This window comes from Phalangium opilio, unplaced genomic scaffold (assembly GCF_054372755.1).
Source record: "Phalangium opilio isolate 3A_F unplaced genomic scaffold, DU_Popi_V2 ptg000352l_1, whole genome shotgun sequence".
Taxonomy (NCBI): domain Eukaryota; kingdom Metazoa; phylum Arthropoda; class Arachnida; order Opiliones; family Phalangiidae; genus Phalangium; species Phalangium opilio.
In genome coordinates this window covers 3,113,386-3,128,307 of record NW_028324228.1, presented here as the reverse complement: position 1 = coordinate 3,128,307, position 14,922 = coordinate 3,113,386, and the positions used below count along the sequence as shown (strand labels likewise).

Below are 14,922 nucleotides of genomic sequence, written 5' to 3'. Positions count from 1 at the left end.
TTTGAAGAAAAAGTAACCCAATAAAATACTCTACGCTAGAAATAATAGTCAAGGCGATTTCTGAACCCTTTACTTTTCGAGAAACGTTATTGGTTTTACAAAAAATGTGCACGATTTTGAGAGTCAAAGAAACGAGATCGTACGGCTTGCACCGGCCGGGAATCGAACCCGGACCTCCCGCTTGGAAGGCGAGAATTCTACCATTGAACTACCGATGCTTGCATAGGTCACACTTCGATATGACACACAAAAGAAGCCTAGATTAGTATACATTTAAAAAACCGCTCCCCGGCGGGGAATCGAACCCCGGTCTCTCGCGTGACAGGCGAGGATACTCACCACTATACTACCGAGGATGAATAAAAGTTGGTTATCTCAGTTTTTCAAACTTATAGTACTTCTATCCGAATTTTTTTCGCTAAGTCCCGGAGCATGCGCGATAGTCACTAATTAAATGAAAAAGTGAGTTTGAAGAAAAAGTAACCCAATAAAATACTCTACGCTAGAAATAATGGTCAAGGCGATTTCTGAACCCTTTACTTTTCGAGAAACGTTATTGGTTTTACAAAAAATGTGCACGATTTTGAGAGTCAAAGAAACGAGATCGTACGGGTTGCACCAGCCGGGAATCGAACCCGGACCTCCCGCTTGGAAGGCGAGAATTCTACCATTGAACTACCGATGCTTGCATAGGTCACACTTCGATACGACACACAAAAGAAGCCTAGATTAGTGTACATTTAAAAAACCGCTCCCCGGCGGGGAATCGAACCCCGGTCTCTCGCGTGACAGGCGAGGATACTCACCACTATACTACCGAGGATGAGTAAAATTGGTTATCTCAGTTTTTTAAACTTATAGTACTTCTATCCGAATTTTTTTCGCTAAGTCCCGGAGCATGCGCGATAGTCACTAATTAAATGAAAAAGTGAGTTTGAAGAAAAAGAAACCCAATAAAATACTCTACGCTAGAAATAATGGTCAAGGCGATTTCTGAACCCTTTACTTTTCGAGAAACGTTATTGGTTTTACAAAAAATGTGCACGATTTTGAGAGTCAAAGAAACGAGATCGTACGGGTTGCACCAGCCGGGAATCGAACCCGGACCTCCCGCTTGGAAGGCGAGAATTCTACCATTGAACTACCGATGCTTGCATAGGTCACACTTCGATATGACACACAAAAGAAGCCTAGATTAGTATACATATAATAAACCGCTCCCCGGCGGGGAATCGAACCCCGGTCTCTCGCGTGACAGGCGAGGATACTCACCACTATACTACCGAGGATGAGTAAAATTGGTTATCTCAGTTTTTTAAACTTATAGTACTTCTATCCGAATTTTTTTCGCTAAGTCCCGGAGCATGCGCGATAGTCACTAATTAAATGAAAAAGTGAGTTTGAAGAAAAAGAAACCCAATAAAATACTCTACGCTAGAAATAATAGTCAAGGCGATTTCTGAACCCTTTACTTTTCGAGAAACGTTATTGGTTTTACAAAAAATGTGCACGATTTTGAGAGTCAAAGAAACGAGATCGTACGGCTTGCACCGGCCGGGAATCGAACCCGGACCTCCCGCTTGGAAGGCGAGAATTCTACCATTGAACTACCGATGCTTGCATAGGTCACACTTCGATACGACACACAAAAGAAGCCTAGATTAGTGTACATTTAAAAAACCGCTCCCCGGCGGGGAATCGAACCCCGGTCTCTCGCGTGACAGGCGAGGATACTCACCACTATACTACCGAGGATGAGTAAAATTGGTTATCTCAGTTTTTTAAACTTATAGTACTTCTATCCGAATTTTTTTCGCTAAGTCCCGGAGCATGCGCGATAGTCACTAATTAAATGAAAAAGTGAGTTTGAAGAAAAAGAAACCCAATAAAATACTCTACGCTAGAAATAATGGTCAAGGCGATTTCTGAACCCTTTACTTTTCGAGAAACGTTATTGGTTTTACAAAAAATGTGCACGATTTTGAGAGTCAAAGAAACGAGATCGTACGGGTTGCACCAGCCGGGAATCGAACCCGGACCTCCCGCTTGGAAGGCGAGAATTCTACCATTGAACTACCGATGCTTGCATAGGTCACACTTCGATATGACACACAAAAGAAGCCTAGATTAGTATACATATAATAAACCGCTCCCCGGCGGGGAATCGAACCCCGGTCTCTCGCGTGACAGGCGAGGATACTCACCACTATACTACCGAGGATGAGTAAAATTGGTTATCTCAGTTTTTTAAACTTATAGTACTTCTATCCGAATTTTTTTCGCTAAGTCCCGGAGCATGCGCGATAGTCACTAATTAAATGAAAAAGTGAGTTTGAAGAAAAAGAAACCCAATAAAATACTCTACGCTAGAAATAATAGTCAAGGCGATTTCTGAACCCTTTACTTTTCGAGAAACGTTATTGGTTTTACAAAAAATGTGCACGATTTTGAGAGTCAAAGAAACGAGATCGTACGGCTTGCACCGGCCGGGAATCGAACCCGGACCTCCCGCTTGGAAGGCGAGAATTCTACCATTGAACTACCGATGCTTGCATAGGTCACACTTCGATACGACACACAAAAGAAGCCTAGATTAGTGTACATTTAAAAAACCGCTCCCCGGCGGGGAATCGAACCCCGGTCTCTCGCGTGACAGGCGAGGATACTCACCACTATACTACCGAGGATGAGTAAAATTGGTTATCTCAGTTTTTTAAACTTATAGTACTTCTATCCGAATTTTTTTCGCTAAGTCCCGGAGCATGCGCGATAGTCACTAATTAAATGAAAAAGTGAGTTTGAAGAAAAAGAAACCCAATAAAATACTCTACGCTAGAAATAATGGTCAAGGCGATTTCTGAACCCTTTACTTTTCGAGAAACGTTATTGGTTTTACAAAAAATGTGCACGATTTTGAGAGTCAAAGAAACGAGATCGTACGGGTTGCACCAGCCGGGAATCGAACCCGGACCTCCCGCTTGGAAGGCGAGAATTCTACCATTGAACTACCGATGCTTGCATAGGTCACACTTCGATATGACACACAAAAGAAGCCTAGATTAGTATACATATAATAAACCGCTCCCCGGCGGGGAATCGAACCCCGGTCTCTCGCGTGACAGGCGAGGATACTCACCACTATACTACCGAGGATGAGTAAAATTGGTTATCTCAGTTTTTTAAACTTATAGTACTTCTATCCGAATTTTTTTCGCTAAGTCCCGGAGCATGCGCGATAGTCACTAATTAAATGAAAAAGTGAGTTTGAAGAAAAAGAAACCCAATAAAATACTCTACGCTAGAAATAATAGTCAAGGCGATTTCTGAACCCTTTACTTTTCGAGAAACGTTATTGGTTTTACAAAAAATGTGCACGATTTTGAGAGTCAAAGAAACGAGATCGTACGGCTTGCACCGGCCGGGAATCGAACCCGGACCTCCCGCTTGGAAGGCGAGAATTCTACCATTGAACTACCGATGCTTGCATAGGTCACACTTCGATACGACACACAAAAGAAGCCTAGATTAGTGTACATTTAAAAAACCGCTCCCCGGCGGGGAATCGAACCCCGGTCTCTCGCGTGACAGGCGAGGATACTCACCACTATACTACCGAGGATGAGTAAAATTGGTTATCTCAGTTTTTTAAACTTATAGTACTTCTATCCGAATTTTTTTCGCTAAGTCCCGGAGCATGCGCGATAGTCACTAATTAAATGAAAAAGTGAGTTTGAAGAAAAAGAAACCCAATAAAATACTCTACGCTAGAAATAATGGTCAAGGCGATTTCTGAACCCTTTACTTTTCGAGAAACGTTATTGGTTTTACAAAAAATGTGCACGATTTTGAGAGTCAAAGAAACGAGATCGTACGGGTTGCACCAGCCGGGAATCGAACCCGGACCTCCCGCTTGGAAGGCGAGAATTCTACCATTGAACTACCGATGCTTGCATAGGTCACACTTCGATATGACACACAAAAGAAGCCTAGATTAGTATACATATAATAAACCGCTCCCCGGCGGGGAATCGAACCCCGGTCTCTCGCGTGACAGGCGAGGATACTCACCACTATACTACCGAGGATGAGTAAAATTGGTTATCTCAGTTTTTTAAACTTATAGTACTTCTATCCGAATTTTTTTCGCTAAGTCCCGGAGCATGCGCGATAGTCACTAATTAAATGAAAAAGTGAGTTTGAAGAAAAAGAAACCCAATAAAATACTCTACGCTAGAAATAATAGTCAAGGCGATTTCTGAACCCTTTACTTTTCGAGAAACGTTATTGGTTTTACAAAAAATGTGCACGATTTTGAGAGTCAAAGAAACGAGATCGTACGGCTTGCACCGGCCGGGAATCGAACCCGGACCTCCCGCTTGGAAGGCGAGAATTCTACCATTGAACTACCGATGCTTGCATAGGTCACACTTCGATACGACACACAAAAGAAGCCTAGATTAGTGTACATTTAAAAAACCGCTCCCCGGCGGGGAATCGAACCCCGGTCTCTCGCGTGACAGGCGAGGATACTCACCACTATACTACCGAGGATGAGTAAAATTGGTTATCTCAGTTTTTTAAACTTATAGTACTTCTATCCGAATTTTTTTCGCTAAGTCCCGGAGCATGCGCGATAGTCACTAATTAAATGAAAAAGTGAGTTTGAAGAAAAAGAAACCCAATAAAATACTCTACGCTAGAAATAATGGTCAAGGCGATTTCTGAACCCTTTACTTTTCGAGAAACGTTATTGGTTTTACAAAAAATGTGCACGATTTTGAGAGTCAAAGAAACGAGATCGTACGGGTTGCACCAGCCGGGAATCGAACCCGGACCTCCCGCTTGGAAGGCGAGAATTCTACCATTGAACTACCGATGCTTGCATAGGTCACACTTCGATATGACACACAAAAGAAGCCTAGATTAGTATACATATAATAAACCGCTCCCCGGCGGGGAATCGAACCCCGGTCTCTCGCGTGACAGGCGAGGATACTCACCACTATACTACCGAGGATGAGTAAAATTGGTTATCTCAGTTTTTTAAACTTATAGTACTTCTATCCGAATTTTTTTCGCTAAGTCCCGGAGCATGCGCGATAGTCACTAATTAAATGAAAAAGTGAGTTTGAAGAAAAAGAAACCCAATAAAATACTCTACGCTAGAAATAATAGTCAAGGCGATTTCTGAACCCTTTACTTTTCGAGAAACGTTATTGGTTTTACAAAAAATGTGCACGATTTTGAGAGTCAAAGAAACGAGATCGTACGGCTTGCACCGGCCGGGAATCGAACCCGGACCTCCCGCTTGGAAGGCGAGAATTCTACCATTGAACTACCGATGCTTGCATAGGTCACACTTCGATACGACACACAAAAGAAGCCTAGATTAGTGTACATTTAAAAAACCGCTCCCCGGCGGGGAATCGAACCCCGGTCTCTCGCGTGACAGGCGAGGATACTCACCACTATACTACCGAGGATGAGTAAAATTGGTTATCTCAGTTTTTTAAACTTATAGTACTTCTATCCGAATTTTTTTCGCTAAGTCCCGGAGCATGCGCGATAGTCACTAATTAAATGAAAAAGTGAGTTTGAAGAAAAAGAAACCCAATAAAATACTCTACGCTAGAAATAATGGTCAAGGCGATTTCTGAACCCTTTACTTTTCGAGAAACGTTATTGGTTTTACAAAAAATGTGCACGATTTTGAGAGTCAAAGAAACGAGATCGTACGGGTTGCACCAGCCGGGAATCGAACCCGGACCTCCCGCTTGGAAGGCGAGAATTCTACCATTGAACTACCGATGCTTGCATAGGTCACACTTCGATATGACACACAAAAGAAGCCTAGATTAGTATACATATAATAAACCGCTCCCCGGCGGGGAATCGAACCCCGGTCTCTCGCGTGACAGGCGAGGATACTCACCACTATACTACCGAGGATGAGTAAAATTGGTTATCTCAGTTTTTTAAACTTATAGTACTTCTATCCGAATTTTTTTCGCTAAGTCCCGGAGCATGCGCGATAGTCACTAATTAAATGAAAAAGTGAGTTTGAAGAAAAAGAAACCCAATAAAATACTCTACGCTAGAAATAATAGTCAAGGCGATTTCTGAACCCTTTACTTTTCGAGAAACGTTATTGGTTTTACAAAAAATGTGCACGATTTTGAGAGTCAAAGAAACGAGATCGTACGGCTTGCACCGGCCGGGAATCGAACCCGGACCTCCCGCTTGGAAGGCGAGAATTCTACCATTGAACTACCGATGCTTGCATAGGTCACACTTCGATACGACACACAAAAGAAGCCTAGATTAGTGTACATTTAAAAAACCGCTCCCCGGCGGGGAATCGAACCCCGGTCTCTCGCGTGACAGGCGAGGATACTCACCACTATACTACCGAGGATGAGTAAAATTGGTTATCTCAGTTTTTTAAACTTATAGTACTTCTATCCGAATTTTTTTCGCTAAGTCCCGGAGCATGCGCGATAGTCACTAATTAAATGAAAAAGTGAGTTTGAAGAAAAAGAAACCCAATAAAATACTCTACGCTAGAAATAATGGTCAAGGCGATTTCTGAACCCTTTACTTTTCGAGAAACGTTATTGGTTTTACAAAAAATGTGCACGATTTTGAGAGTCAAAGAAACGAGATCGTACGGGTTGCACCGGCCGGGAATCGAACCCGGACCTCCCGCTTGGAAGGCGAGAATTCTACCATTGAACTACCGATGCTTGCATAGGTCACACTTCGATATGACACACAAAAGAAGCCTAGATTAGTATACATATAATAAACCGCTCCCCGGCGGGGAATCGAACCCCGGTCTCTCGCGTGACAGGCGAGGATACTCACCACTATACTACCGAGGATGAATAAAAGTTGGTTATCTCAGTTTTTCAAACTTATAGTACTTCTATCCGAATTTTTTTCGCTAAGTCCCGGAGCATGCGCGATAGTCACTAATTAAATGAAAAAGTGAGTTTGAAGAAAAAGTAACCCAATAAAATACTCTACGCTAGAAATAATAGTCAAGGCGATTTCTGAACCCTTTACTTTTCGAGAAACGTTATTGGTTTTACAAAAAATGTGCACGATTTTGAGAGTCAAAGAAACGAGATCGTACGGCTTGCACCGGCCGGGAATCGAACCCGGACCTCCCGCTTGGAAGGCGAGAATTCTACCATTGAACTACCGATGCTTGCATAGGTCACACTTCGATATGACACACAAAAGAAGCCTAGATTAGTATACATTTAAAAAACCGCTCCCCGGCGGGGAATCGAACCCCGGTCTCTCGCGTGACAGGCGAGGATACTCACCACTATACTACCGAGGATGAATAAAAGTTGGTTATCTCAGTTTTTCAAACTTATAGTACTTCTATCCGAATTTTTTTCGCTAAGTCCCGGAGCATGCGCGATAGTCACTAATTAAATGAAAAAGTGAGTTTGAAGAAAAAGTAACCCAATAAAATACTCTACGCTAGAAATAATGGTCAAGGCGATTTCTGAACCCTTTACTTTTCGAGAAACGTTATTGGTTTTACAAAAAATGTGCACGATTTTGAGAGTCAAAGAAACGAGATCGTACGGCTTGCACCGGCCGGGAATCGAACCCGGACCTCCCGCTTGGAAGGCGAGAATTCTACCATTGAACTACCGATGCTTGCATAGGTCACACTTCGATACGACACACAAAAGAAGCCTAGATTAGTGTACATTTAAAAAACCGCTCCCCGGCGGGGAATCGAACCCCGGTCTCTCGCGTGACAGGCGAGGATACTCACCACTATACTACCGAGGATGAGTAAAATTGGTTATCTCAGTTTTTTAAACTTATAGTACTTCTATCCGAATTTTTTTCGCTAAGTCCCGGAGCATGCGCGATAGTCACTAATTAAATGAAAAAGTGAGTTTGAAGAAAAAGTAACCCAATAAAATACTCTACGCTAGAAATAATGGTCAAGGCGATTTCTGAACCCTTTACTTTTCGAGAAACGTTATTGGTTTTACAAAAAATGTGCACGATTTTGAGAGTCAAAGAAACGATATCGTACGGGTTGCACCAGCCGGGAATCGAACCCGGACCTCCCGCTTGGAAGGCGAGAATTCTACCATTGAACTACCGATGCTTGCATAGGTCACACTTCGATATGACACACAAAAGAAGCCTAGATTAGTATACATATAATAAACCGCTCCCCGGCGGGGAATCGAACCCCGGTCTCTCGCGTGACAGGCGAGGATACTCACCACTATACTACCGAGGATGAGTAAAATTGGTTATCTCAGTTTTTTAAACTTATAGTACTTCTATCCGAATTTTTTTCGCTAAGTCCCGGAGCATGCGCGATAGTCACTAATTAAATGAAAAAGTGAGTTTGAAGAAAAAGAAACCCAATAAAATACTCTACGCTAGAAATAATAGTCAAGGCGATTTCTGAACCCTTTACTTTTCGAGAAACGTTATTGGTTTTACAAAAAATGTGCACGATTTTGAGAGTCAAAGAAACGAGATCGTACGGCTTGCACCGGCCGGGAATCGAACCCGGACCTCCCGCTTGGAAGGCGAGAATTCTACCATTGAACTACCGATGCTTGCATAGGTCACACTTCGATACGACACACAAAAGAAGCCTAGATTAGTGTACATTTAAAAAACCGCTCCCCGGCGGGGAATCGAACCCCGGTCTCTCGCGTGACAGGCGAGGATACTCACCACTATACTACCGAGGATGAGTAAAATTGGTTATCTCAGTTTTTTAAACTTATAGTACTTCTATCCGAATTTTTTTCGCTAAGTCCCGGAGCATGCGCGATAGTCACTAATTAAATGAAAAAGTGAGTTTGAAGAAAAAGAAACCCAATAAAATACTCTACGCTAGAAATAATGGTCAAGGCGATTTCTGAACCCTTTACTTTTCGAGAAACGTTATTGGTTTTACAAAAAATGTGCACGATTTTGAGAGTCAAAGAAACGAGATCGTACGGGTTGCACCGGCCGGGAATCGAACCCGGACCTCCCGCTTGGAAGGCGAGAATTCTACCATTGAACTACCGATGCTTGCATAGGTCACACTTCGATATGACACACAAAAGAAGCCTAGATTAGTATACATATAATAAACCGCTCCCCGGCGGGGAATCGAACCCCGGTCTCTCGCGTGACAGGCGAGGATACTCACCACTATACTACCGAGGATGAGTAAAAGTTGGTTATCTCAGTTTTTTAAACTTATAGTACTTCTATCCGAATTTTTTTCGCTAAGTCCCGGAGCATGCGCGATAGTCACTAATTAAATGAAAAAGTGAGTTTGAAGAAAAAGTAACCCAATAAAATACTCTACGCTAGAAATAATGGTCAAGGCGATTTCTGAACCCTTTACTTTTCGAGAAACGTTATTGGTTTTACAAAAAATGTGCACGATTTTGAGAGTCAAAGAAACGAGATCGTACGGGTTGCACCAGCCGGGAATCGAACCCGGACCTCCCGCTTGGAAGGCGAGAATTCTACCATTGAACTACCGATGCTTGCATAGGTCACACTTCGATATGACACACAAAAGAAGCCTAGATTAGTATACATATAATAAACCGCTCCCCGGCGGGGAATCGAACCCCGGTCTCTCGCGTGACAGGCGAGGATACTCACCACTATACTACCGAGGATGAGTAAAATTGGTTATCTCAGTTTTTTAAACTTATAGTACTTCTATCCGAATTTTTTTCGCTAAGTCCCGGAGCATGCGCGATAGTCACTAATTAAATGAAAAAGTGAGTTTGAAGAAAAAGAAACCCAATAAAATACTCTACGCTAGAAATAATAGTCAAGGCGATTTCTGAACCCTTTACTTTTCGAGAAACGTTATTGGTTTTACAAAAAATGTGCACGATTTTGAGAGTCAAAGAAACGAGATCGTACGGCTTGCACCGGCCGGGAATCGAACCCGGACCTCCCGCTTGGAAGGCGAGAATTCTACCATTGAACTACCGATGCTTGCATAGGTCACACTTCGATACGACACACAAAAGAAGCCTAGATTAGTGTACATTTAAAAAACCGCTCCCCGGCGGGGAATCGAACCCCGGTCTCTCGCGTGACAGGCGAGGATACTCACCACTATACTACCGAGGATGAGTAAAATTGGTTATCTCAGTTTTTTAAACTTATAGTACTTCTATCCGAATTTTTTTCGCTAAGTCCCGGAGCATGCGCGATAGTCACTAATTAAATGAAAAAGTGAGTTTGAAGAAAAAGAAACCCAATAAAATACTCTACGCTAGAAATAATGGTCAAGGCGATTTCTGAACCCTTTACTTTTCGAGAAACGTTATTGGTTTTACAAAAAATGTGCACGATTTTGAGAGTCAAAGAAACGAGATCGTACGGGTTGCACCGGCCGGGAATCGAACCCGGACCTCCCGCTTGGAAGGCGAGAATTCTACCATTGAACTACCGATGCTTGCATAGGTCACACTTCGATATGACACACAAAAGAAGCCTAGATTAGTATACATATAATAAACCGCTCCCCGGCGGGGAATCGAACCCCGGTCTCTCGCGTGACAGGCGAGGATACTCACCACTATACTACCGAGGATGAGTAAAAGTTGGTTATCTCAGTTTTTTAAACTTATAGTACTTCTATCCGAATTTTTTTCGCTAAGTCCCGGAGCATGCGCGATAGTCACTAATTAAATGAAAAAGTGAGTTTGAAGAAAAAGTAACCCAATAAAATACTCTACGCTAGAAATAATGGTCAAGGCGATTTCTGAACCCTTTACTTTTCGAGAAACGTTATTGGTTTTACAAAAAATGTGCACGATTTTGAGAGTCAAAGAAACGAGATCGTACGGGTTGCACCAGCCGGGAATCGAACCCGGACCTCCCGCTTGGAAGGCGAGAATTCTACCATTGAACTACCGATGCTTGCATAGGTCACACTTCGATATGACACACAAAAGAAGCCTAGATTAGTATACATATAATAAACCGCTCCCCGGCGGGGAATCGAACCCCGGTCTCTCGCGTGACAGGCGAGGATACTCACCACTATACTACCGAGGATGAGTAAAATTGGTTATCTCAGTTTTTTAAACTTATAGTACTTCTATCCGAATTTTTTTCGCTAAGTCCCGGAGCATGCGCGATAGTCACTAATTAAATGAAAAAGTGAGTTTGAAGAAAAAGAAACCCAATAAAATACTCTACGCTAGAAATAATAGTCAAGGCGATTTCTGAACCCTTTACTTTTCGAGAAACGTTATTGGTTTTACAAAAAATGTGCACGATTTTGAGAGTCAAAGAAACGAGATCGTACGGCTTGCACCGGCCGGGAATCGAACCCGGACCTCCCGCTTGGAAGGCGAGAATTCTACCATTGAACTACCGATGCTTGCATAGGTCACACTTCGATACGACACACAAAAGAAGCCTAGATTAGTGTACATTTAAAAAACCGCTCCCCGGCGGGGAATCGAACCCCGGTCTCTCGCGTGACAGGCGAGGATACTCACCACTATACTACCGAGGATGAGTAAAATTGGTTATCTCAGTTTTTTAAACTTATAGTACTTCTATCCGAATTTTTTTCGCTAAGTCCCGGAGCATGCGCGATAGTCACTAATTAAATGAAAAAGTGAGTTTGAAGAAAAAGAAACCCAATAAAATACTCTACGCTAGAAATAATGGTCAAGGCGATTTCTGAACCCTTTACTTTTCGAGAAACGTTATTGGTTTTACAAAAAATGTGCACGATTTTGAGAGTCAAAGAAACGAGATCGTACGGGTTGCACCGGCCGGGAATCGAACCCGGACCTCCCGCTTGGAAGGCGAGAATTCTACCATTGAACTACCGATGCTTGCATAGGTCACACTTCGATATGACACACAAAAGAAGCCTAGATTAGTATACATATAATAAACCGCTCCCCGGCGGGGAATCGAACCCCGGTCTCTCGCGTGACAGGCGAGGATACTCACCACTATACTACCGAGGATGAGTAAAAGTTGGTTATCTCAGTTTTTTAAACTTATAGTACTTCTATCCGAATTTTTTTCGCTAAGTCCCGGAGCATGCGCGATAGTCACTAATTAAATGAAAAAGTGAGTTTGAAGAAAAAGAAACCCAATAAAATACTCTACGCTAGAAATAATGGTCAAGGCGATTTCTGAACCCTTTACTTTTCGAGAAACGTTATTGGTTTTACAAAAAATGTGCACGATTTTGAGAGTCAAAGAAACGAGATCGTACGGCTTGCACCGGCCGGGAATCGAACCCGGACCTCCCGCTTGGAAGGCGAGAATTCTACCATTGAACTACCGATGCTTGCATAGGTCACACTTCGATACGACACACAAAAGAAGCCTAGATTAGTGTACATTTAAAAAACCGCTCCCCGGCGGGGAATCGAACCCCGGTCTCTCGCGTGACAGGCGAGGATACTCACCACTATACTACCGAGGATGAGTAAAATTGGTTATCTCAGTTTTTTAAACTTATAGTACTTCTATCCGAATTTTTTTCGCTAAGTCCCGGAGCATGCGCGATAGTCACTAATTAAATGAAAAAGTGAGTTTGAAGAAAAAGTAACCCAATAAAATACTCTACGCTAGAAATAATGGTCAAGGCGATTTCTGAACCCTTTACTTTTCGAGAAACGTTATTGGTTTTACAAAAAATGTGCACGATTTTGAGAGTCAAAGAAACGAGATCGTACGGGTTGCACCAGCCGGGAATCGAACCCGGACCTCCCGCTTGGAAGGCGAGAATTCTACCATTGAACTACCGATGCTTGCATAGGTCACACTTCGATATGACACACAAAAGAAGCCTAGATTAGTATACATATAATAAACCGCTCCCCGGCGGGGAATCGAACCCCGGTCTCTCGCGTGACAGGCGAGGATACTCACCACTATACTACCGAGGATGAGTAAAATTGGTTATCTCAGTTTTTTAAACTTATAGTACTTCTATCCGAATTTTTTTCGCTAAGTCCCGGAGCATGCGCGATAGTCACTAATTAAATGAAAAAGTGAGTTTGAAGAAAAAGAAACCCAATAAAATACTCTACGCTAGAAATAATAGTCAAGGCGATTTCTGAACCCTTTACTTTTCGAGAAACGTTATTGGTTTTACAAAAAATGTGCACGATTTTGAGAGTCAAAGAAACGAGATCGTACGGCTTGCACCGGCCGGGAATCGAACCCGGACCTCCCGCTTGGAAGGCGAGAATTCTACCATTGAACTACCGATGCTTGCATAGGTCACACTTCGATACGACACACAAAAGAAGCCTAGATTAGTGTACATTTAAAAAACCGCTCCCCGGCGGGGAATCGAACCCCGGTCTCTCGCGTGACAGGCGAGGATACTCACCACTATACTACCGAGGATGAGTAAAATTGGTTATCTCAGTTTTTTAAACTTATAGTACTTCTATCCGAATTTTTTTCGCTAAGTCCCGGAGCATGCGCGATAGTCACTAATTAAATGAAAAAGTGAGTTTGAAGAAAAAGAAACCCAATAAAATACTCTACGCTAGAAATAATGGTCAAGGCGATTTCTGAACCCTTTACTTTTCGAGAAACGTTATTGGTTTTACAAAAAATGTGCACGATTTTGAGAGTCAAAGAAACGAGATCGTACGGGTTGCACCGGCCGGGAATCGAACCCGGACCTCCCGCTTGGAAGGCGAGAATTCTACCATTGAACTACCGATGCTTGCATAGGTCACACTTCGATATGACACACAAAAGAAGCCTAGATTAGTATACATATAATAAACCGCTCCCCGGCGGGGAATCGAACCCCGGTCTCTCGCGTGACAGGCGAGGATACTCACCACTATACTACCGAGGATGAGTAAAAGTTGGTTATCTCAGTTTTTTAAACTTATAGTACTTCTATCCGAATTTTTTTCGCTAAGTCCCGGAGCATGCGCGATAGTCACTAATTAAATGAAAAAGTGAGTTTGAAGAAAAAGAAACCCAATAAAATACTCTACGCTAGAAATAATGGTCAAGGCGATTTCTGAACCCTTTACTTTTCGAGAAACGTTATTGGTTTTACAAAAAATGTGCACGATTTTGAGAGTCAAAGAAACGAGATCGTACGGCTTGCACCGGCCGGGAATCGAACCCGGACCTCCCGCTTGGAAGGCGAGAATTCTACCATTGAACTACCGATGCTTGCATAGGTCACACTTCGATACGACACACAAAAGAAGCCTAGATTAGTGTACATTTAAAAAACCGCTCCCCGGCGGGGAATCGAACCCCGGTCTCTCGCGTGACAGGCGAGGATACTCACCACTATACTACCGAGGATGAGTAAAATTGGTTATCTCAGTTTTTTAAACTTATAGTACTTCTATCCGAATTTTTTTCGCTAAGTCCCGGAGCATGCGCGATAGTCACTAATTAAATGAAAAAGTGAGTTTGAAGAAAAAGAAACCCAATAAAATACTCTACGCTAGAAATAATGGTCAAGGCGATTTCTGAACCCTTTACTTTTCGAGAAACGTTATTGGTTTTACAAAAAATGTGCACGATTTTGAGAGTCAAAGAAACGAGATCGTACGGGTTGCACCGGCCGGGAATCGAACCCGGACCTCCCGCTTGGAAGGCGAGAATTCTACCATTGAACTACCGATGCTTGCATAGGTCACACTTCGATATGACACACAAAAGAAGCCTAGATTAGTATACATATAATAAACCGCTCCCCGGCGGGGAATCGAACCCCGGTCTCTCGCGTGACAGGCGAGGATACTCACCACTATACTACCGAGGATGAGTAAAAGTTGGTTATCTCAGTTTTTTAAACTTATAGTACTTCTATCCGAATTTTTTTCGCTAAGTCCCGGAGCATGCGCGATAGTCACTAATTAAATGAAAAAGTGAGTT

The 14,922-nt window shown here is 42.8% G+C and overlaps 64 non-coding genes across 64 annotated transcripts; all 64 read right to left on the bottom strand.

Moving 5' to 3' along the window:
- Positions 1 to 147: 147 nt before the first annotated feature.
- Positions 148 to 218, bottom strand: TRNAG-UCC (transfer RNA glycine (anticodon UCC)). The gene has a single exon. It is a non-coding gene; the product is annotated as a tRNA-Gly (tRNA).
- Positions 219 to 284: 66 nt separating this feature from the next.
- Positions 285 to 356, bottom strand: TRNAD-GUC (transfer RNA aspartic acid (anticodon GUC)). Its single transcript has one exon. It is a non-coding gene; the product is annotated as a tRNA-Asp (tRNA).
- Positions 357 to 614: 258 nt separating this feature from the next.
- On the bottom strand, positions 615 to 685 carry TRNAG-UCC (transfer RNA glycine (anticodon UCC)). The gene has a single exon. It is a non-coding gene; the product is annotated as a tRNA-Gly (tRNA).
- A 66-nt stretch (positions 686 to 751) lies between these two features.
- On the bottom strand, positions 752 to 823 carry TRNAD-GUC (transfer RNA aspartic acid (anticodon GUC)). Its single transcript has one exon. It is a non-coding gene; the product is annotated as a tRNA-Asp (tRNA).
- Positions 824 to 1,080: 257 nt separating this feature from the next.
- Positions 1,081 to 1,151, bottom strand: TRNAG-UCC (transfer RNA glycine (anticodon UCC)). The gene has a single exon. It is a non-coding gene; the product is annotated as a tRNA-Gly (tRNA).
- Positions 1,152 to 1,217: 66 nt separating this feature from the next.
- Positions 1,218 to 1,289, bottom strand: TRNAD-GUC (transfer RNA aspartic acid (anticodon GUC)). The gene has a single exon. It is a non-coding gene; the product is annotated as a tRNA-Asp (tRNA).
- Positions 1,290 to 1,546: 257 nt separating this feature from the next.
- On the bottom strand, positions 1,547 to 1,617 carry TRNAG-UCC (transfer RNA glycine (anticodon UCC)). The gene has a single exon. It is a non-coding gene; the product is annotated as a tRNA-Gly (tRNA).
- A 66-nt stretch (positions 1,618 to 1,683) lies between these two features.
- On the bottom strand, positions 1,684 to 1,755 carry TRNAD-GUC (transfer RNA aspartic acid (anticodon GUC)). Its single transcript has one exon. It is a non-coding gene; the product is annotated as a tRNA-Asp (tRNA).
- Positions 1,756 to 2,012: 257 nt separating this feature from the next.
- On the bottom strand, positions 2,013 to 2,083 carry TRNAG-UCC (transfer RNA glycine (anticodon UCC)). Its single transcript has one exon. It is a non-coding gene; the product is annotated as a tRNA-Gly (tRNA).
- A 66-nt stretch (positions 2,084 to 2,149) lies between these two features.
- On the bottom strand, positions 2,150 to 2,221 carry TRNAD-GUC (transfer RNA aspartic acid (anticodon GUC)). Its single transcript has one exon. It is a non-coding gene; the product is annotated as a tRNA-Asp (tRNA).
- A 257-nt stretch (positions 2,222 to 2,478) lies between these two features.
- On the bottom strand, positions 2,479 to 2,549 carry TRNAG-UCC (transfer RNA glycine (anticodon UCC)). The gene has a single exon. It is a non-coding gene; the product is annotated as a tRNA-Gly (tRNA).
- A 66-nt stretch (positions 2,550 to 2,615) lies between these two features.
- TRNAD-GUC (transfer RNA aspartic acid (anticodon GUC)) lies at positions 2,616 to 2,687 on the bottom strand. Its single transcript has one exon. It is a non-coding gene; the product is annotated as a tRNA-Asp (tRNA).
- A 257-nt stretch (positions 2,688 to 2,944) lies between these two features.
- On the bottom strand, positions 2,945 to 3,015 carry TRNAG-UCC (transfer RNA glycine (anticodon UCC)). Its single transcript has one exon. It is a non-coding gene; the product is annotated as a tRNA-Gly (tRNA).
- Positions 3,016 to 3,081: 66 nt separating this feature from the next.
- TRNAD-GUC (transfer RNA aspartic acid (anticodon GUC)) lies at positions 3,082 to 3,153 on the bottom strand. Its single transcript has one exon. It is a non-coding gene; the product is annotated as a tRNA-Asp (tRNA).
- Positions 3,154 to 3,410: 257 nt separating this feature from the next.
- Positions 3,411 to 3,481, bottom strand: TRNAG-UCC (transfer RNA glycine (anticodon UCC)). Its single transcript has one exon. It is a non-coding gene; the product is annotated as a tRNA-Gly (tRNA).
- Positions 3,482 to 3,547: 66 nt separating this feature from the next.
- TRNAD-GUC (transfer RNA aspartic acid (anticodon GUC)) lies at positions 3,548 to 3,619 on the bottom strand. Its single transcript has one exon. It is a non-coding gene; the product is annotated as a tRNA-Asp (tRNA).
- A 257-nt stretch (positions 3,620 to 3,876) lies between these two features.
- On the bottom strand, positions 3,877 to 3,947 carry TRNAG-UCC (transfer RNA glycine (anticodon UCC)). Its single transcript has one exon. It is a non-coding gene; the product is annotated as a tRNA-Gly (tRNA).
- A 66-nt stretch (positions 3,948 to 4,013) lies between these two features.
- TRNAD-GUC (transfer RNA aspartic acid (anticodon GUC)) lies at positions 4,014 to 4,085 on the bottom strand. Its single transcript has one exon. It is a non-coding gene; the product is annotated as a tRNA-Asp (tRNA).
- A 257-nt stretch (positions 4,086 to 4,342) lies between these two features.
- Positions 4,343 to 4,413, bottom strand: TRNAG-UCC (transfer RNA glycine (anticodon UCC)). Its single transcript has one exon. It is a non-coding gene; the product is annotated as a tRNA-Gly (tRNA).
- Positions 4,414 to 4,479: 66 nt separating this feature from the next.
- On the bottom strand, positions 4,480 to 4,551 carry TRNAD-GUC (transfer RNA aspartic acid (anticodon GUC)). Its single transcript has one exon. It is a non-coding gene; the product is annotated as a tRNA-Asp (tRNA).
- A 257-nt stretch (positions 4,552 to 4,808) lies between these two features.
- Positions 4,809 to 4,879, bottom strand: TRNAG-UCC (transfer RNA glycine (anticodon UCC)). Its single transcript has one exon. It is a non-coding gene; the product is annotated as a tRNA-Gly (tRNA).
- Positions 4,880 to 4,945: 66 nt separating this feature from the next.
- TRNAD-GUC (transfer RNA aspartic acid (anticodon GUC)) lies at positions 4,946 to 5,017 on the bottom strand. Its single transcript has one exon. It is a non-coding gene; the product is annotated as a tRNA-Asp (tRNA).
- A 257-nt stretch (positions 5,018 to 5,274) lies between these two features.
- Positions 5,275 to 5,345, bottom strand: TRNAG-UCC (transfer RNA glycine (anticodon UCC)). The gene has a single exon. It is a non-coding gene; the product is annotated as a tRNA-Gly (tRNA).
- Positions 5,346 to 5,411: 66 nt separating this feature from the next.
- On the bottom strand, positions 5,412 to 5,483 carry TRNAD-GUC (transfer RNA aspartic acid (anticodon GUC)). The gene has a single exon. It is a non-coding gene; the product is annotated as a tRNA-Asp (tRNA).
- A 257-nt stretch (positions 5,484 to 5,740) lies between these two features.
- On the bottom strand, positions 5,741 to 5,811 carry TRNAG-UCC (transfer RNA glycine (anticodon UCC)). The gene has a single exon. It is a non-coding gene; the product is annotated as a tRNA-Gly (tRNA).
- A 66-nt stretch (positions 5,812 to 5,877) lies between these two features.
- TRNAD-GUC (transfer RNA aspartic acid (anticodon GUC)) lies at positions 5,878 to 5,949 on the bottom strand. The gene has a single exon. It is a non-coding gene; the product is annotated as a tRNA-Asp (tRNA).
- A 257-nt stretch (positions 5,950 to 6,206) lies between these two features.
- On the bottom strand, positions 6,207 to 6,277 carry TRNAG-UCC (transfer RNA glycine (anticodon UCC)). Its single transcript has one exon. It is a non-coding gene; the product is annotated as a tRNA-Gly (tRNA).
- Positions 6,278 to 6,343: 66 nt separating this feature from the next.
- Positions 6,344 to 6,415, bottom strand: TRNAD-GUC (transfer RNA aspartic acid (anticodon GUC)). Its single transcript has one exon. It is a non-coding gene; the product is annotated as a tRNA-Asp (tRNA).
- Positions 6,416 to 6,672: 257 nt separating this feature from the next.
- Positions 6,673 to 6,743, bottom strand: TRNAG-UCC (transfer RNA glycine (anticodon UCC)). The gene has a single exon. It is a non-coding gene; the product is annotated as a tRNA-Gly (tRNA).
- Positions 6,744 to 6,809: 66 nt separating this feature from the next.
- TRNAD-GUC (transfer RNA aspartic acid (anticodon GUC)) lies at positions 6,810 to 6,881 on the bottom strand. The gene has a single exon. It is a non-coding gene; the product is annotated as a tRNA-Asp (tRNA).
- A 258-nt stretch (positions 6,882 to 7,139) lies between these two features.
- Positions 7,140 to 7,210, bottom strand: TRNAG-UCC (transfer RNA glycine (anticodon UCC)). The gene has a single exon. It is a non-coding gene; the product is annotated as a tRNA-Gly (tRNA).
- Positions 7,211 to 7,276: 66 nt separating this feature from the next.
- TRNAD-GUC (transfer RNA aspartic acid (anticodon GUC)) lies at positions 7,277 to 7,348 on the bottom strand. The gene has a single exon. It is a non-coding gene; the product is annotated as a tRNA-Asp (tRNA).
- A 258-nt stretch (positions 7,349 to 7,606) lies between these two features.
- TRNAG-UCC (transfer RNA glycine (anticodon UCC)) lies at positions 7,607 to 7,677 on the bottom strand. The gene has a single exon. It is a non-coding gene; the product is annotated as a tRNA-Gly (tRNA).
- Positions 7,678 to 7,743: 66 nt separating this feature from the next.
- TRNAD-GUC (transfer RNA aspartic acid (anticodon GUC)) lies at positions 7,744 to 7,815 on the bottom strand. The gene has a single exon. It is a non-coding gene; the product is annotated as a tRNA-Asp (tRNA).
- Positions 7,816 to 8,072: 257 nt separating this feature from the next.
- On the bottom strand, positions 8,073 to 8,143 carry TRNAG-UCC (transfer RNA glycine (anticodon UCC)). The gene has a single exon. It is a non-coding gene; the product is annotated as a tRNA-Gly (tRNA).
- Positions 8,144 to 8,209: 66 nt separating this feature from the next.
- Positions 8,210 to 8,281, bottom strand: TRNAD-GUC (transfer RNA aspartic acid (anticodon GUC)). The gene has a single exon. It is a non-coding gene; the product is annotated as a tRNA-Asp (tRNA).
- Positions 8,282 to 8,538: 257 nt separating this feature from the next.
- On the bottom strand, positions 8,539 to 8,609 carry TRNAG-UCC (transfer RNA glycine (anticodon UCC)). Its single transcript has one exon. It is a non-coding gene; the product is annotated as a tRNA-Gly (tRNA).
- Positions 8,610 to 8,675: 66 nt separating this feature from the next.
- On the bottom strand, positions 8,676 to 8,747 carry TRNAD-GUC (transfer RNA aspartic acid (anticodon GUC)). Its single transcript has one exon. It is a non-coding gene; the product is annotated as a tRNA-Asp (tRNA).
- A 257-nt stretch (positions 8,748 to 9,004) lies between these two features.
- TRNAG-UCC (transfer RNA glycine (anticodon UCC)) lies at positions 9,005 to 9,075 on the bottom strand. The gene has a single exon. It is a non-coding gene; the product is annotated as a tRNA-Gly (tRNA).
- A 66-nt stretch (positions 9,076 to 9,141) lies between these two features.
- On the bottom strand, positions 9,142 to 9,213 carry TRNAD-GUC (transfer RNA aspartic acid (anticodon GUC)). The gene has a single exon. It is a non-coding gene; the product is annotated as a tRNA-Asp (tRNA).
- Positions 9,214 to 9,471: 258 nt separating this feature from the next.
- On the bottom strand, positions 9,472 to 9,542 carry TRNAG-UCC (transfer RNA glycine (anticodon UCC)). Its single transcript has one exon. It is a non-coding gene; the product is annotated as a tRNA-Gly (tRNA).
- Positions 9,543 to 9,608: 66 nt separating this feature from the next.
- Positions 9,609 to 9,680, bottom strand: TRNAD-GUC (transfer RNA aspartic acid (anticodon GUC)). The gene has a single exon. It is a non-coding gene; the product is annotated as a tRNA-Asp (tRNA).
- A 257-nt stretch (positions 9,681 to 9,937) lies between these two features.
- TRNAG-UCC (transfer RNA glycine (anticodon UCC)) lies at positions 9,938 to 10,008 on the bottom strand. Its single transcript has one exon. It is a non-coding gene; the product is annotated as a tRNA-Gly (tRNA).
- A 66-nt stretch (positions 10,009 to 10,074) lies between these two features.
- On the bottom strand, positions 10,075 to 10,146 carry TRNAD-GUC (transfer RNA aspartic acid (anticodon GUC)). The gene has a single exon. It is a non-coding gene; the product is annotated as a tRNA-Asp (tRNA).
- A 257-nt stretch (positions 10,147 to 10,403) lies between these two features.
- On the bottom strand, positions 10,404 to 10,474 carry TRNAG-UCC (transfer RNA glycine (anticodon UCC)). The gene has a single exon. It is a non-coding gene; the product is annotated as a tRNA-Gly (tRNA).
- Positions 10,475 to 10,540: 66 nt separating this feature from the next.
- On the bottom strand, positions 10,541 to 10,612 carry TRNAD-GUC (transfer RNA aspartic acid (anticodon GUC)). The gene has a single exon. It is a non-coding gene; the product is annotated as a tRNA-Asp (tRNA).
- A 258-nt stretch (positions 10,613 to 10,870) lies between these two features.
- On the bottom strand, positions 10,871 to 10,941 carry TRNAG-UCC (transfer RNA glycine (anticodon UCC)). Its single transcript has one exon. It is a non-coding gene; the product is annotated as a tRNA-Gly (tRNA).
- Positions 10,942 to 11,007: 66 nt separating this feature from the next.
- TRNAD-GUC (transfer RNA aspartic acid (anticodon GUC)) lies at positions 11,008 to 11,079 on the bottom strand. The gene has a single exon. It is a non-coding gene; the product is annotated as a tRNA-Asp (tRNA).
- A 257-nt stretch (positions 11,080 to 11,336) lies between these two features.
- TRNAG-UCC (transfer RNA glycine (anticodon UCC)) lies at positions 11,337 to 11,407 on the bottom strand. Its single transcript has one exon. It is a non-coding gene; the product is annotated as a tRNA-Gly (tRNA).
- Positions 11,408 to 11,473: 66 nt separating this feature from the next.
- On the bottom strand, positions 11,474 to 11,545 carry TRNAD-GUC (transfer RNA aspartic acid (anticodon GUC)). Its single transcript has one exon. It is a non-coding gene; the product is annotated as a tRNA-Asp (tRNA).
- A 257-nt stretch (positions 11,546 to 11,802) lies between these two features.
- Positions 11,803 to 11,873, bottom strand: TRNAG-UCC (transfer RNA glycine (anticodon UCC)). The gene has a single exon. It is a non-coding gene; the product is annotated as a tRNA-Gly (tRNA).
- Positions 11,874 to 11,939: 66 nt separating this feature from the next.
- Positions 11,940 to 12,011, bottom strand: TRNAD-GUC (transfer RNA aspartic acid (anticodon GUC)). Its single transcript has one exon. It is a non-coding gene; the product is annotated as a tRNA-Asp (tRNA).
- A 258-nt stretch (positions 12,012 to 12,269) lies between these two features.
- Positions 12,270 to 12,340, bottom strand: TRNAG-UCC (transfer RNA glycine (anticodon UCC)). Its single transcript has one exon. It is a non-coding gene; the product is annotated as a tRNA-Gly (tRNA).
- Positions 12,341 to 12,406: 66 nt separating this feature from the next.
- Positions 12,407 to 12,478, bottom strand: TRNAD-GUC (transfer RNA aspartic acid (anticodon GUC)). The gene has a single exon. It is a non-coding gene; the product is annotated as a tRNA-Asp (tRNA).
- Positions 12,479 to 12,735: 257 nt separating this feature from the next.
- On the bottom strand, positions 12,736 to 12,806 carry TRNAG-UCC (transfer RNA glycine (anticodon UCC)). Its single transcript has one exon. It is a non-coding gene; the product is annotated as a tRNA-Gly (tRNA).
- A 66-nt stretch (positions 12,807 to 12,872) lies between these two features.
- Positions 12,873 to 12,944, bottom strand: TRNAD-GUC (transfer RNA aspartic acid (anticodon GUC)). The gene has a single exon. It is a non-coding gene; the product is annotated as a tRNA-Asp (tRNA).
- Positions 12,945 to 13,201: 257 nt separating this feature from the next.
- TRNAG-UCC (transfer RNA glycine (anticodon UCC)) lies at positions 13,202 to 13,272 on the bottom strand. The gene has a single exon. It is a non-coding gene; the product is annotated as a tRNA-Gly (tRNA).
- Positions 13,273 to 13,338: 66 nt separating this feature from the next.
- Positions 13,339 to 13,410, bottom strand: TRNAD-GUC (transfer RNA aspartic acid (anticodon GUC)). Its single transcript has one exon. It is a non-coding gene; the product is annotated as a tRNA-Asp (tRNA).
- Positions 13,411 to 13,667: 257 nt separating this feature from the next.
- TRNAG-UCC (transfer RNA glycine (anticodon UCC)) lies at positions 13,668 to 13,738 on the bottom strand. Its single transcript has one exon. It is a non-coding gene; the product is annotated as a tRNA-Gly (tRNA).
- Positions 13,739 to 13,804: 66 nt separating this feature from the next.
- On the bottom strand, positions 13,805 to 13,876 carry TRNAD-GUC (transfer RNA aspartic acid (anticodon GUC)). The gene has a single exon. It is a non-coding gene; the product is annotated as a tRNA-Asp (tRNA).
- A 258-nt stretch (positions 13,877 to 14,134) lies between these two features.
- On the bottom strand, positions 14,135 to 14,205 carry TRNAG-UCC (transfer RNA glycine (anticodon UCC)). The gene has a single exon. It is a non-coding gene; the product is annotated as a tRNA-Gly (tRNA).
- A 66-nt stretch (positions 14,206 to 14,271) lies between these two features.
- TRNAD-GUC (transfer RNA aspartic acid (anticodon GUC)) lies at positions 14,272 to 14,343 on the bottom strand. Its single transcript has one exon. It is a non-coding gene; the product is annotated as a tRNA-Asp (tRNA).
- A 257-nt stretch (positions 14,344 to 14,600) lies between these two features.
- TRNAG-UCC (transfer RNA glycine (anticodon UCC)) lies at positions 14,601 to 14,671 on the bottom strand. The gene has a single exon. It is a non-coding gene; the product is annotated as a tRNA-Gly (tRNA).
- A 66-nt stretch (positions 14,672 to 14,737) lies between these two features.
- Positions 14,738 to 14,809, bottom strand: TRNAD-GUC (transfer RNA aspartic acid (anticodon GUC)). Its single transcript has one exon. It is a non-coding gene; the product is annotated as a tRNA-Asp (tRNA).
- Between the last annotated feature and the right edge of the window lie 113 nt (positions 14,810 to 14,922).